We start from the raw sequence: 15766 nt of genomic DNA, 5'->3' as shown, positions 1-15766 counted from the left end.
GTGGATACATATATACTTTTTTTAATGCAGCTATTTAAGTAGGAGGTACTATGTATGAAAAGCTTTCTTCCACTCCTTGCTTATCCAGTATCTACAATTACGGATGATTTGTCTATTTGTGAATGCCATGCTTCTCCTCAATTTTGCAGTTTCATTTGAGATACTAAAAGGCACATAACAGGATCTGCGCACAGAGAGGATGGGGCTTTACTATTAGTTCAGCATGCCAGCGGACTGTCACGTGACCTTACCCAGTTCCCTCGCCTGTAAAATTGTGATTATAATATTTACTTTGCAGGATTATTACAGAGGCTGTATGCTATGTGTGCAATGTACCTAGAGCAGTGCCGAGAACATAGACGATACTCAAGAAACGACCCAATAAATGTTATTTACTACTCTTATTTTTAGAAAATGCTCAATTTCTAGAACCAACTTAAACTCTGTTGTTTCTTTTACCATAAAGCAAATCTGGTCTTGAAGCAAGACCTGCCTTTCCCATGCTCACTTTCTATGGGACAGAGGGCATTTGCTTCCTTATCATTACGTTTCATTGCTGGCTTGGACCTTGATGATGCTGATGGTCTCTTCCTAGGAGGAATAAGAGAGCCAGGTTAAAATCGCTAAAATATGCCCCTGTGACATAGCACAAACTCAAACCTCGGAGATTTGTAACTGTTGCTCAGTAAATAAGGTGAGGTCAGAGTCTTCCTACTCAGAGCCGCTGACAAGGCTGGGGCTACTCAGTTCAACCCGCAGGCTCAAACCTACAAGATTTAACCAGTTTAGGCTGCCAGGCTGCCCTAGTCCAAGTGCTTTACTTGACATCATTGGACCTTTGCCTTGTAAAGCCCAAACTCATCCTCTCTATAGGCAGGGATGTGCCTTATCCTCCCCAGTCCCCTAGTTCTAGTCCATTGGTTTGAGCCTTACTACATGCTGACAGATTTCCTCAAGGTCCTGGTATTGAGTATCTGAGGATCACCTTGTTTCCTCTGTCTCTCAATCTACAAGGATGGATGGAGAGTATCAAACCCCTTCACTCACCTGAGAATCTGTTTGCCTGGTCTGAGATCTCTTGATGCCATACTTTCTGAAGACATCTCCTGGACTAAAGCTTCCTTCATCACCTGCAGGGGAAAGTGGTTGCCCAGAACCTATAGGACCCTTCTTGGTGGGCAAGTTCCTGGCTTGGCTTTCCTCAATAGGTCCTGTCCAGCCATACATGAGTGAGCCTTAAGGCAGAACATCTAAATGCAGAACTAATATCTGGGACTCATATGTTACTGGCTTTTGCCAGGTGGGGGTCATCTGCTTTTGAGATATGAGATATAGTGGAGGACTCTGGGTTAGGAATCTCTTCATCCATGATGACGCCTCTGCCAATGGCAAGAAGCAAGGATAGAACCTAGTTCTTTCCTTTCTTTGGTTTGCATCAAGTATTTTTACCTGGCTCGTTAAAAAAAAAAAAACCTCAATGATGAAAAGCATCTAGAATGCTAATATTGGGATTAACCCAAAAGAAAACCACAGAGAATACAGAATTTTTGCTAATGAAAGGAATAATAATAAATGGCCAATAATCATTATCATAGTTACTACTTCAGAGTATCTTTTTTTCAATTTTACAGGTATAAAATTTCAGATATGTAAGATTATAAGTTCTAGTGACCTGCTGTACAACATTGTGTCTACAGGTAATAATACTGTATTGTGCACTAAACTTTTGTTAAGGGAGTAGATCTCCTGTAAAGTGTTCTTACTGCAATTTTTTAAAAAATATTTGGAATCATTACATACACACACACTACGAACACAAACCACATTCATATATTTTTGTACATACATCTTTTGAAAACTTGATATTAGTTTATAAATTTTTTTAACTTCAAAATAAGAAATGAAAAGTTACAGGATCCAGAAAATCCAATTGAGTACATTGTTCTGCTGCTAAACATGTTAAAAATGTTTACTAAAATTGATGCCTATTGATAATCAGTTGGAAACTTGATCATTAAGAATGATTAAAGGCATTCATTTTTTAAATGATTTATTTATTTGTTTGAGAGAGAGAGAGAGAGAGAATGAGAGAGCGAGCAGATGGGAGTGGGATTAGGGAAAGAGGGAAAGAATCTCAAGCAGACTCCCTGCTGAGTGCAGAGCTGAACCATAGGGCTGGATCTCATGACCTGAGTGGAAATCAAGAGTTGGTCACTCAACTGACTGAGCACCCCAGGCGTCCCAAGGCATTCATGTTTCAAGCAATTTTTGCAAATATTTTTATTTTTTCAAAGATTTTACAGTTAACTAATTGGAAAGTTCTAGTTTAACTCCTTTCCCTTTCTTGTGATATGAATCAAATTATTAAATATTTCTGAGTTTCTGGGCCTCCCTCTTTTAAAATTGGAATATTGGGGGCACCTGCGTGACTCAGTCAGTTAAGCGTCAGCCTTTGGCCCAGGTCATGATCTCAGAGTCCTGGGATTGAGTCCCTCCACCAGCTCTCTGCTCAGTGGGGAACCTGCTTCTCCCTTTCCCTCTGCCACTCCCCCTGCTTGGGATCTCTCTCTCAAATACATAAATAAAATCTTAAAAAAAAATAAAATAAGTGAAAGAAAATTGGAATATCGATATAACTGACCACAAAATATGTTGGTATATGTGTCATCAGTCTTTCTCAACTTTTTGCCACCATGAAATGCGTGACACATGACATGTTCATGCGCATCACATGCCCTGAGCATTAACTGTAGTACCCATATTGTCTCCCATGTGAGGTATGTTAAATGCAAATGAACGTGAACGAGTTCAAGATACCTCAAATATAAAGTCAGTAACATTTTTTTTCTAAATTAAACGAAGATGCTGAAATCTATAGTGTTAAAATACATAATTAATTGGTCAGTGCCAAACCAAATAAGGTGCTATTATTTCAATAATTACATGAAAGTGGAAGGTCTATTTCTCACTATGCAAAAATCTCACTCAGGTGGGTAAATATATTGCAACTTTGGATACCGCCTGAGAAAAAACAATTAGGAAACTCACTGTTTAATTTATTAATTTGTTACCCGATTTAAATTAAAGATAAATTAAGCTGTGTTCTTTAGTTATTAGTGAGATTCAAGTAAACAAGGTTTAGAGAAATAAATAGTATTGAGTTTCTTTGTGCCTGATTTTAATAATGAAATCACTTTCAAAGACAAGCTCCTCACTTGTTCCACTTAGAATAATTTTGAAAGCAAATCTCTGAGCCATAATTGATAGCTTTCAGATAACACCTTCATCTCAAATGCTTGCTTATTGTAAAAGCTAAATAGTCTTCTTGTAGGCATAAATTCTGATTTTATTGATTCATAAAATGAAATTACCAGTAGTCATTTAAATAAGAATGAGCATTAAAATATGTAAATAAATAATGGCTATATGTGAAATTTCTGAGATATTTAGAACTGAATTATAATTAATGGGAATTCACTGTCAATTTCCGTGGCATGTTTACTGAAAGGCTACACAGCAATATAATTAAGCTTTTTAAACCACCTAAAATTATTTTTTATCATTGCTGACCTTAGACTTTTTGGTAGAAACTTTATCCTAACCATCAAAGAAAAAAAAATACTCTTTTGTCTATCATCTTAAAACTTTCACTTCCTGTGGTTCAATCCAAAGGATAATGCATCTGCTTAACATCAAGCAGTTTTTAGAACTCTCCTTGAGAATTTTTCCACCATCAGTGATTCATAACCACCTCCTTTATGTGATCGTATGATATATCTTTTAAAGTCTACATTTTAAAGTTATTTCAGGGGCCCACTTAATCAGAGTTACAGAGCCCCGTGGGCTCTCCTTCATCTTTTCTTCACATGCATTTTGTCTCGGCATTCCTGGACCTTGTCTGCTGCTGGCCGCTCAAACCATGGTTTGCCAGCATGCCTCTTTGGCCAAAAGAATAACTCTGGGTTTGATCTATAGCATGCATTTGAGGATTTTCAAATAAATAAAAATAAACACTATTTTTAGTGAGCTGCAAACATATGTCCTACAGTAAATGCTTAAAATTATGTGTGTTGGAGGGGAGGGTGTTAAAGATTTGTTTATGGTACAGGTTCCTCATTGGCAATTTTTAAATGATACTCGGGAGGTAAAAAAAAAAAAAAAAAGAGCAAGAGACTGCCAGAGAGAATGAGCATTTATTATCCAACACAACAGGTAATATTTTTAGATAAGGAATGCAATTGGAAAGAAGAAATGAAGCCCCCCCCAAAAAAAAAAGAAGAAATGAAGCCCCATGAGGACAGGGATTAGATCCGTTCTGTTTGCCGCTTTATCCGCTGCACCTTGTGGGGTGCCTGTGTGTAGGAGGCACTCAAAAAATATTTGTTAAAGAAATAAACAAGCAAGGGTCGGGGAAGGAAGAGGAGAGAGTGAGAAATAACAACCACAAATATTATCCTCCTCCAAAATCATGATGCAGCCCATGTGGAAAAATTCATGGCTATTTGCATGCAATTATGGTCATAAATATCTAATGGAGTTAGCAAAGGTTAACATAAACAGCAGATAGAGTTGTTTTTAAAATAATTAATAATTGCTTCATCCCCGTGTCCATCACTTGTGTTATTGACCATTTCCAGCCAACCCTCTCCTTTTACCTCTGCCCTTTGTTTGCCAGGGTGAGACCCAGTGCAGAAATCCTGAAACCAAGAAGGAGGAAGTGACTTACTCAGTGGAACCCAATTATAAAGTTCAACTGTGAAAGTCATAGGGGTTATCCTGGAGGTACACACGAGGAAGAAAGCCACCCGCAGGATCCTGCCCAGCAGCCTTCCCCCATTTTCAAAGGAGAAATGGAAGTTATTGGGGGCCTAAGCCCTCCCTTTTACTCCTCTACCAAAAACAAAAACAGTAACTAGTGGACTAAGTGAGGCATCAGATGTATAAATAAGATGGTTTGGGGGAAACTGTTTTAAGACATTTTGAGGTGGGACGCCTGGGTGGCTCAGTCAGTTAAGTGTCTCCCTTCGGCTCAGGTCATGATCCCAGGGTCTTGGGATCAAGTCCCGCATTGGGCTCCTTGCTCAGCAGGGAGCCTGCTTCTTCCTCTGCCTGCCGCTCCCCCTAACTGTGCTTTCTCTCTGTCAAATAAATAAATCTTTAAAAAAAAAAAAAGACATTCTGCAGCTGCTGTCATGGAAGGCAGAAGGCGTGCGCCATGGCTGTGAGCAGGGCCAGCGAGGCAGGACTTCGGTGCTAATGGAATCTGGTTGTCATAAGTACTTGAAATTGTGTGGCATCTTCTGGCTGGGGTTCCCGTCGACGCAGTCCCTGAGGCAAGATTGGAGTGGTTTAATTGGGAAGTGATCCCAGGAAGCCCTCCAAGGGAGGTGGGAAAGTGAGACAGGGAAAGGGGGAAGGAGACAGAAAGCACATTAAAGAGGTTAACTTGACTACGTCGGGTGCCCCGGGTGCCTGGCACGGACCCCTAACGCGGACCTCTACCTCCGAGAGGCTGTGTGTGCCGAGCTGTCCCACCCGAGGGGCAAGGAAGCCAGTTCTCGTCTGTCATGAGCTCCATGGCATTTTTGGCCGGTCCAGCACGTTTCCCTGCCGCACCCCTGCCTCCAGGCAGACAGGTGCGAGCGCAGTAAGAAACCCAGTGTAGGAACTGTGGGCGCCCAAGGGGTGCGGGCGGAGCAGGGGCGCTGCCTCTTACTTGCAGCAATACAACCTTTTCACTTTTTACAAATAAACTTGGTTTCTAATTTCCTTAAATCATGAAATCTTGGGTCATCGATCAATAATAACAACAGCCATGACAACTGCAGCAGCGAATACGCGGTGCTTATCTTCAGGGAGTGAGTCTCCAAAAAAGCTGTCAGCGCTTGTTACCCCCACATCTATGTGGGGGGGCGCTCTTTACCTAGCCTGCCAGGGCCCCACCCACATTGCTACTCCTGCAAACCCCCCTTCTCTCCTAGTTCATTCTGCTCCTGGTCCTTTATCATCTCCCAGCTGCCCTTCATCATCAGGGCTGCTTACCTGCATCTGGATGATCATAGTCGTCTGTGGGCTGTTCTTCGTGCTTACACCAACCCCTGCACAGCACAGCACGCTCATGAGCACAAGCACGCTCATGGCCAGAATTTACAGAGCTTTGTTACTGCCTATGAATCAACCCAAACTTCTCTGACTGGCACACGAGGTCTCTGATGAGGCGCCCGATTCCCCTCTCTCACCTGTTCTTCCGTTGCTCCCGCCAAGCCGTTCTCTGTGAACCTCCAGCCGCTCAGTCTTGTCACCATTCCTTATTCAGAATCCTTTCTCTGTCTCTGCCTCCCCAACCCGTCCGCAATGCTTCCCCCAACTCCTTTCCTTGTACCAGCTGTGAAAAAACTACATCCGTTTTTAAACTGATGGGCTTTTTACATTCTATCGATACTCTTCTATCAAAAAAGACCTTTCTCCCTTTAGTAAGAAGCCAGATAAAGTCAAGGTTGGTAATGCTTGACCAGGGCAAGAGAGCTGCTATGGACTAACTTAACAGGAACAGTCGGGAAGAGAACCCCATCCTCTTATCTCTTAATAATGCGGAATGTCCAGGGGTGGGGGAGATGACATAGCTGGTGAGAAGCCTGTAAGTCTGATATAATTGGATTAATTTGATCATGCAAAAGGGGCAACTTCCATGCTGCCATTTTGGTAGGTGACTTGTGGTTCCATTTGGAAAGATTACTTAGCAAACTAGCATTTTTTTTTCTCTCTTCATGCTACAGAGGAAGTGGAGCTAAAAGGCATGGGAAACCACTCTCCAGAGACTTAGTAGAGAAGGAAAATAGCATAATCTCTCTGTGATAAAGAATGCAAACACATTATCCCATCGTTAGAAGCAGAATACTCTTTTGAAATGTTAACGTTGAAATATTAGTTGGTGTTCCCCAGGAAGATCCTAGAGAGTATGGCTGGATGACACTTTTAGCGAGGCTAAACTTTTAGCAATGAATTCCAGTCTCCCTAAAAATTCTCAAACTTGATATCCCAGAGACCCGAGACCGAAGAAGACCATATAACCTAGGGAATATCTGAGACTGGTGCCCAGTGATTGCAGGATTCACTCCAGTACCTTACTGCACTGTAAGACCCAAGGTCTTAACGTGATCTTGACTGAGATCCAGGCTCCTGATCCCAAAGATAGCATGTGTTGAATTCCAAATTAAGTTGATATAGAGAAAATAAAGAAATGCAGTATTCTATGCTCAACTGAGTCTGTGGATTAAGAGCATATCCAGTACACATTATTATACACATTAATTGATTCGCCTGCAGTTTATGAAAAGAGAACTTAGTTTTGCCACAGAACCATCCCTGACTGGAGGGGAAGTGTTAAGCAGACCTTAAGATATGAATCCAGCCCATCAGTAGTCCAGGTCGAGTAACATCTTATGGGCAAACCTAGAATGAAGAGCTATAAATAGATTATAAGGAAGGCAGTCAGCATTGTTATCTGTTACAATATCAACAGTAATGGTGCAACATCAAAATGTAAAACCCGATATCACAGTTAGAATAGTAATTGGTTTTTAGCTCCTTCCTCTTACAGTAGAGTTTTAAACATATGTGCAAATAAATGGAAGATATAAATTTTAATGTTTTTTAAAAATTTATTTATTTTAGAGAGTGAGAGAGAGTCGGGGTGGGGGGAAGAGAGGAGGGAGAGGGAACAAGAATCTCAAGCAAACTTCGCACTGAGCACGTAGCCTGATGCGGGGCTCAATCCCACCACCCTGAGATAATGACCTGAACCCAAACCAAGAGTTGGACGCTTAACCAAATGAGCCACCCCAGGCACCCCAATTTAACATATTTTTAATTTGCTGGCATTGGTCTAGGTACTGGGATACATCAGTGAACAAAAGATAAAGATTCCCACATTCTACTGGAGAGTGTAGAAAACAAGATAAATAAGTAAATTATAACAAGTTAAAAAGTGACAAGTGGGGGGAAAAAAGCAGAAAGTAGACCTGAGCACAAGAATCCGAGCAGGGAAGATGGAGTCATAGCACTGTTTTGAGCAGAGTGAGTGGTATTTCAGCAAAGGCATGAGGGTGACATGGGGCCAGCCTAGTAGGTAACTGGAGGACAAGCATTCTGGGGAGAGGAGATGCAGGAACAGAGGGGGAAACACCTGTGAAGAATCAAGGTGAGGCTAGGCAAGAGGGAGAAGGGAGAACCTTCCCACCACAGCACTGCTTTGATCCCTGTGGAAGGACAGAGGGAAGGAAGGAAGACCGGTTACGAAGAGCGTCAGAGGACACTACAGCTCTGAGGGGTTTCAGCGCCCTCAGTGGGGAGCCCCCAAGCACACCCTGCTCATGAAAGAAGTCACACATGCAGAAGAAACGTCTGGCTCCAAAACTCCTGCCTTGCTCAGTCACTGGCTGGGTGGGAACAAAGCCTTGACCTGAGCCTCACTCAGCTGGGAGCTGGGAGCCCAGGTTCTCTTCAAGACCTGGCATGTTCAAGTAACAAAAACAAGTCGATGAGGCTAGAGCAGAGCGAGCAAGAGGGAGAGCAGTGGTGAGGTCAGAGAAATAAGGGGGTCAGGGGTCAGATCAACCATGAGACCGTGGGCTATTGTAAGGACTTTGGCATTTTACTGAGTGGAATATATTAATGCCAGTGACAAACTCTGGGCAGTTTTGAGCAGAAGGAAGTGACGTAATCTTACTTCTGTTTTAGGAATATAAATTCTGGGGGCACCTGAGTGGCTCAGTCCTTAAGCCTTTGGCTCAGGTCATGATCCCAGGGTCCTGGGATCGAGCCCCACATCGGGCTCCCTGCTCGGCAGGAAGCCTGCTTCTCCCTCTCCCACTCCCCCTGTTTGTGTTCCCTCTCTCACTGTGTCTCTGCGTCAGATAAATAAAATCTTAAAAAAAAAAAAAAAAAAAAAGGAATATAAATTCTGGTTACTCTACTCTAGATTGTGAGGGGGACAGGGTAAAAGTGGAGAGACTAGTTGGGAGGCTATAACATTGATCCAGTGGTATGGGGTTTGGGTAGCAAAGGAAGGCATGAGAGGAAGTCCAATTGTGGATATAAATGGAACAAGGATATAAATAGAACAAGGAGGTGAGCTGAAAGATTGTATGTGGAATGCAAGACAAAGAAAGAAATCGAGGATGTATCAGTTTCCTAGGGCTGCCTTGACAAAGCGCCACGAAATGTGTGTCTCACAGTTCTGGAGGCTGGAAATCTGAGATTCAGGTGTTGGTGAGGTTGATTCCTTCTTAGGGCTCTGAGGGAGCATCTGTTCCTAGCTTCTGTTAGCCTCAGGCATTCCTTGGCTTATTTATACCTGTGTTCCTGTGTCTTCACATTGTCTACAGCTAAGTGCATGTCTCTCTGTGTCCAAATTCCCCTTTTTGTAAGGATACCAGCCATATTAGAATAGGGCTCACTCTGATCTCATTTTAATGTCATCATCTGCAAAAACCCTACACTCGGGTATGGTCCCATCCGCAGATACTGGGGATTAGGACTTCAACACCTTTTGTGGGGGGGTGCACAATTCTGCCATAATGAGGATGAATTCAAGAGTTTGGCGCTAACCCACTGAAAGGATGGTGTTGCCGTCAACTGACATGTGGAAGGCTGTGGCTGGTACAGGTTTGCATAGAGTCAGCTTGAGGTGTTATGAGACATCGAGTGGTAATGGCAAGCAGTGATGTCAACGTGGACAAAGGCTCAAGAGACAAGTCTGGGCTGAAGATAAGAATTTGGGTGTTGTTAGTGTAGAGACGGAGTAGATTTAAAGTCATGATCCTGGATGAGATGGAGACTTAGCTGAGGACCAAGCCCTCTGATACTTCAAAATCAAAATAGGAGAGAAGAGAAGGAACCGGCAAAGGTGATTGAGGAGGAGTGAGCAATAAGAGCAAAAACAAGGAGGATATGATTTGCCCTGTATTGGGAGCCGATGAAGGAGCAAGCACTGGGCCATACGTTGTGTACATAGTATCTCTAATTCCTACAGCACCACTCAGAAAATGTTATCCTCCTTTGTTCAGATGAGTGCACTGGGGCTCAGAGGCGAAATGGTATTATGCTTAAGAGCATACCCTGGATGGCCTGCTTTCAAACCCCATTCTCCTCCCTCATTAGCCCTGCCATCTTGTGCAGGATACTTGGTCTCTCTGTTCCTCAGCTTCCTCAACTGCTGAATGGTAACAATATCTACCTCATAGGATTGGTATAAGGATTACATACATAGATAAATTAAAAGACTCTTAAGAAATGAATTATTTTTCAAGTGTTTTGAACAGTCCTTTTATATGGCAAACACCGTATCATTGCCTGTTAATTAAGGAAAACTTGCTAAAAGTCCCACTGCTCCTCAGTAGCAGAGAGAGGATTTGAACCTAAGACTTTTTGTATTCAGAGCCCATCTTCCTTCTATCATCTCACAGTGAATATGACTCTCTCCTTAGCATTAACATAGATTAATTAATCTAATTAGGGGGATTGATCATTTGGAAAAATGGAGAGACAGATTTGAAAGGCTGCATTAGAGATGTTTCACTAAATAGGAAATGAAGTTTTGAGAGGCTACGTCATGTAAACGTGAAAGCAATAAAAGGGAACCGTGCGAGAGCCTGAGGTACCCGGGCATCAGGTGGGAAAGGCCAGGTTTATGAGAGTCTCTCGGAAAAACAGGACCTGCTGTAGATGTTCACAGGGCCAAGGAGATAAAGGATTTTGCTTCCTTCCTCTCTCACCTAGAGCTGACCCCTTTCTTCTCCACCCTTTCACCCTTATCATCAGCGGTGGGATCACCAGAAATATTTGTGTGGAGTTCATACTGAAACCGATAATCAGAGAATCAGGAACCGGTTGAAAAGGATGGAGGCTCAGAACAATCAGCCTCAAAGACACTAGCGAAATCCAGGAGAGTGGCCGCAGGGAGTCATGTGATGGTGAGGAGGCCAAAGGTCATCCAAATAAAGTTGCAGGAAAGTGCAACATCTCATGTCACTGTCCCAAGATCTGTAAGCAGGACAGTAGATGAAGGCTAGAAGCTTCATCACGGAGAGCGGAAGTGGATGGAATGAGTCCTTATAAAGTAGCCAGAAGAGAACATTAAGGCAGTGCACCTAGAATCCTAAAACTGTAGGGCTAGAAGGGGCCTGGGGCGTCATCTACTTGAATGTTTTGTACATGAAGGAGAACTGAGCCTCCCCATGAAACCAGCGACTTGCCCAACTTCTCAAGTAGTCCCAGCTGAAGGACCAGCATGTGGAAGGCCTAGAGCACATGGAAGGATCCACTGTGACAGGGGAAGGGACTTGACTGACTAATAGTTCTTTTCAAATGGGAAGAAAGACTGTACAGCCTAGGTGGAAGGTTCAAGTAGGAACTAAACAACAAAAGGACACTTCACTACCTGAAACGGGAAAGTATCAGATAAGGCACAGGAGTGGAGGAGGGAAGCAGGAATCAGGACCTAAAAAGACTTTGAGAAGTGGCATGATGACCAAGGGCTTACAAAATTTAATATTTGGGAGTGGGGAGACTTTGAAAACCATAGATTAGCTTGTCAAGTAAAAAAAAATTTGATGCTTATTTGTACAAGGAGAAATAGTATAAAAATTTGTGGGGGTTTTTTGTTTTTTTGTTTTTAAGCTTACTCTTCCACAGTTTTTGTTGAAGAAGCAAAATATACACTAAATTAAGCCTGATTTTATATATAAAAAAAAGTCCTTGGATGACTACTATGGTACGGACTAGGGAATTCAGCTCAAAATTTATAGCACTTATATAGAGTTTTTTTCCTCCGTATTTCTTATGTTTGTATTGCAGTAATGAAGAAATATGGAAGCCGTCTGGTGGCCAAATAATATCTGTAAATTCCCATGGATAAAGCTTCCCCTTTATATTTCAAAGTTATTAGGTTCAAGTCCTCTTATGGTTCTACTTTTATTGGTTTTTTTCCCCATCAACACAATTATTGATTGATTAATTCTTATTGGCTTTCTAAAGTAGAAAAAAAATTATGGCTGAAGTAAAACACTTCATAGAGTGGAAAAAGTAAAGTACATAGAAGGTGAAAATCTGAGAGGGGTGGTAAAACCTTCATTCTAGCCATGCTGCTCTCCTGTGCCCAGAAGATTGGAGACGGATGGGGAACAGGGGAAACATTTGGCCCAGGCACAGGCTGGGAGGGACCAGGGTGGCCTGCTTGGGAACTAGTGTTGTTTGTCAGGCTTTTGGCCAAATCATGACATTCAGCACAGGCACAGCCCTTGAATGATGTACGGTGTACAAAGCACGTGTCCTCACTCAGCCCGACAGTCTGTGAGACCCATGTGGCAAATTGTGCCTTCTAAGCAAACTGAGGTTCAGAGAAGTCAAATGATTTGTTCAGTATCACACAGCTAGACATGACAGACCCAGAATTCAAACTGAGGTGGGTAGTCTCCTCCTCCCGCTGCAATCCTTTTTTTCTTTCTTTTTCTTGTTTAACTCCTGACCCATGCGAAAGGATGAGTTCCCCGAAAGTTATGGCTGGGGTTCTATGGGGCTAGCAGGTCCACCAGTCTCAACCAGGATCCGAAAAGGACTTGGGAAGCCAGGCAGATTGAAACCTTTTTGAAGAAAGTTGCCTTGGCCACAAACAGAAACTAGAAAGCCTTCTTCCCTGAGGTCCCGGATGTTTCTTATCAACTTTACCTCAAAGGTGACAACTTCTTTGGTTGAAAGGAATAAGTCTTTTTTTTTTTCTTAAGGTTTTATTTATTTATTGGGGGGGGGCATTAGCAGGGATGGGGGAAGTGGTAGAGGGAGAGGGACAAGCAGACTCCCCACTGAGCAGGGAGCCTGACGGGGGGCTTGATCCCAGGACCCTGAGAACATGACCTGAGCCAAAGGCAGAGGCTTAACCAACTGAGCCATCCAGGTGCCCCTAAAGGACTAAGTCTGGAGTTTAAAAATAGGGATGGAGGGGTGTCCATTTCTCAATGTCAAAGGCAATAATTTTATCCCTTGGATCACATGTGATCTGTGTATGTAGGCAGTTATTTCTCAGATACATGGCGGTCTCATCTGGGGCATTACACGCCTCCTTGTGTGAAAAGGTTGTTTTCTACATAACTCATCTCTCCCACATTGGAGACTTCTTACTCCATGGTCCTATTTCCTCTGGGAAATTGGGGTCTAGAAGGAGAGCCCAGACCAGGGCTGGAACAAAACTACATCTATAAAATAGATTTCATATCCAAACATGATTATTTAAAATGTCTAACTTGAGGGCGCCTGGGTGGCTCAGTTGGTTAAGCGACTGCCTTCGGCTCAGGTCATGATCCTGGAGTCCCAGGATCGAGTCCCACATCGGGCTCCCTGCTCAGCAGGGAGTCTGCTTCTCCCTCTGACTTCCCCTCTCTCATGCTCTCTCTCAAATAAATAAACAAAATCTTAAAAAAAAAAATGTCTAACTTGAACCCTACGAAATTGCTATTTAGAGAAGATCAAAAATGGTTGAATGGTGGCAATCTCATATGCTCGATCTAATAGTTACATGTACCATAATCCCACTTGGAATGCTTACTAAATGGTAGAGTTGGGCCAGATCAGCTTACTCACATTAAGTCACGTAATCTTAAAAATCACAACTCTTTCCATATGTCTAATTTCTAATTTTTAAATCTAAAATGCCCACTAGCTATTGAACAATGACTAGAGAACAGAAATGAAAATATTTACCTTGAATTAGGTATGGTAACTCCTTTGCTGCTATATAAGACAGCATTTGATTTTGGCTCTCATCTTTGCAAAATCTTAAAACTTAGCCCTGTTGTTTTCTTTGGAAATTGTTTTTACTCTGATGAATTAAATATACTCCAAAGAAATATACTGAACTAAGCATTAGATGGTATTTCAAGAAACATGGAGAAACACGGTAAAAATGGATGGAGATTGAGTAAGTCCCATCATTGTACAAGAGGAGGCCCATGGCTCCTGGTGCTCCAGTATGTGCCATACTCATTTCTACTGTCATGCTTCTCCTCCTTGCACTGTTCCTGTCACCTTTTGTGACCTCTGCTGTCTATTCTGCCTATCCAGATTCCACTGTGTCCCAAGTCTTTTCATGAAATATTCTTTTATTATTATAGCTGATATGCTCTGTTGTCTTGCTCAAAAGTCTCTACGTAAAATTCAGTACCAATTTCTCCCTTAGGTGCACTAACTTACGCATTCTGTTACTTCAGATACTTGATGCACGTTTTGATTCTTCTGTTTGCTTTTGGGTCCCTCCGGTAGTGTTGGGCTCATCCGCAGAGAGACTTTGAGGGCCTATATAATGAATAACTATGATTAAAATGTAATAGGTATGGTTCCTGTGCTTTAGACATTGACATAATACAAGCCAGCATGAATATCCAAATCTATTGATACCAACACGTGGACGTATCAAAGATTATAGACAGATTACACAAATATTATATAAGCCTTTTAATATATAATTCTGTTTTTCATCAAAATAGATAGAAAAGAAGTATTAAATCACTGCCCTTCAGTCAGGTAGTTGGAATTTGGTTGCTTTTTGGAGAAATGGATAGGCAAAATGAGAATTTCTCATCAGACATAAAAAGGGAGTCAATAAAAATAGTCCAAAGTGACCCTGAATGAGAGAGGAATGGGGACATTCACAAGAGATCATCGTTAAGGGTAGGCAAAGAAAAAAAAATGTGGGAAAAGGTAGCAAGTCCTTGACCAGCTGGCTTTATGAGGCAAGGAAAGGTTTAGTTTTATTATCAGTGTGGCAACTACTCTAGGCTTCTGACAGGTGCCCCGTGGCTGTAGAAGATGAGACGTGATGAGTTGATCCATGAGAGAGGCTCCATGTTTTCATTATGTGCTGAACCAGTGGTGAGACACCCAGTTGAAGATAACCCATAGACTCAAATTGAATCTCAGATGGTATAAAGCGGGAAGTGGATGGTTGCCTGGAGGAGTGGATCACACCCACATAAGACCCTGAACTTGGGAGAGATCAATAAAGCCCTGTGGGTATAGATACCGGGAGGGAGCCAAGCTGGGGTCCATAATAAATATCAGTGGGGATAGAAGAGAAAACAATATGAAAGAAAGACGATGGCTATCAAAGAAGTAATAGGAAAAGCAGTAAGGGATGATTTCAGAGGAGGGAATTTCAGAGAAGCGATTAAAGCAGAATGAAATCAACTGTGCCAAAATGACAAAAAGACCACGTTGAACTAATAGTTACTGTGATTTTTTTTACAGGGAGAGGGGTCAGTGAAGACCTTTCCAAAAATAAACCTTGTCTCCGATAGGAGAAAAAAAAAAAAATTCAAGTCCTTTGTATGTATGCTTTGGGGAGGGAATGGGTAATATTGAAAATGAAGGTAACTTTATTTTAAAGAATTGTAAAGAATACCTCCTTTTACAAAGAAGGATTAGACGCAAGCTCCTTCCATTCAGTCAGATGCTCTCCCTGAGAGGAACTTAGGCACTTCTAGAGCTACATTAATCTTTTTCGGTCCCTGGAGCACCATTACATGCAGGCAGCGGTAATTTACTAAATTGCATACTCGAAGCCTGAAAGAGTTAATGCGGCTCCAGAAGTGCCTAACATTTACCCAGGGAGTAATTTACACACTGGAAGCATCTGGCTGAATATGGATTCAATTGTTTACTGTACTGTGGGTCTCACGGAAAGGAGGTCACATGCTTTCTCTTATTGAAAAGTTCT

General features: G+C 42.1%; 1 protein-coding gene across 1 annotated transcript in view; it reads left to right on the top strand.

Annotated features, from left to right (window-relative positions):
* Positions 1-15766, top strand: part of TENM3 (teneurin transmembrane protein 3) — a 2501300-nt gene that overhangs the window by 1756675 nt on the left and 728859 nt on the right. The window lies entirely within an intron of this gene.

The sequence above is a fragment of the Phoca vitulina genome, unplaced genomic scaffold (assembly GCF_004348235.1).
Source record: "Phoca vitulina isolate PV1807 unplaced genomic scaffold, GSC_HSeal_1.0 scaffold15, whole genome shotgun sequence".
NCBI classification, from domain to species: Eukaryota; Metazoa; Chordata; class Mammalia; order Carnivora; family Phocidae; genus Phoca; species Phoca vitulina.
The sequence above is the reverse complement of the archived record's forward strand: the minus strand, read 5'-3'. Positions and strand labels throughout refer to the sequence as shown.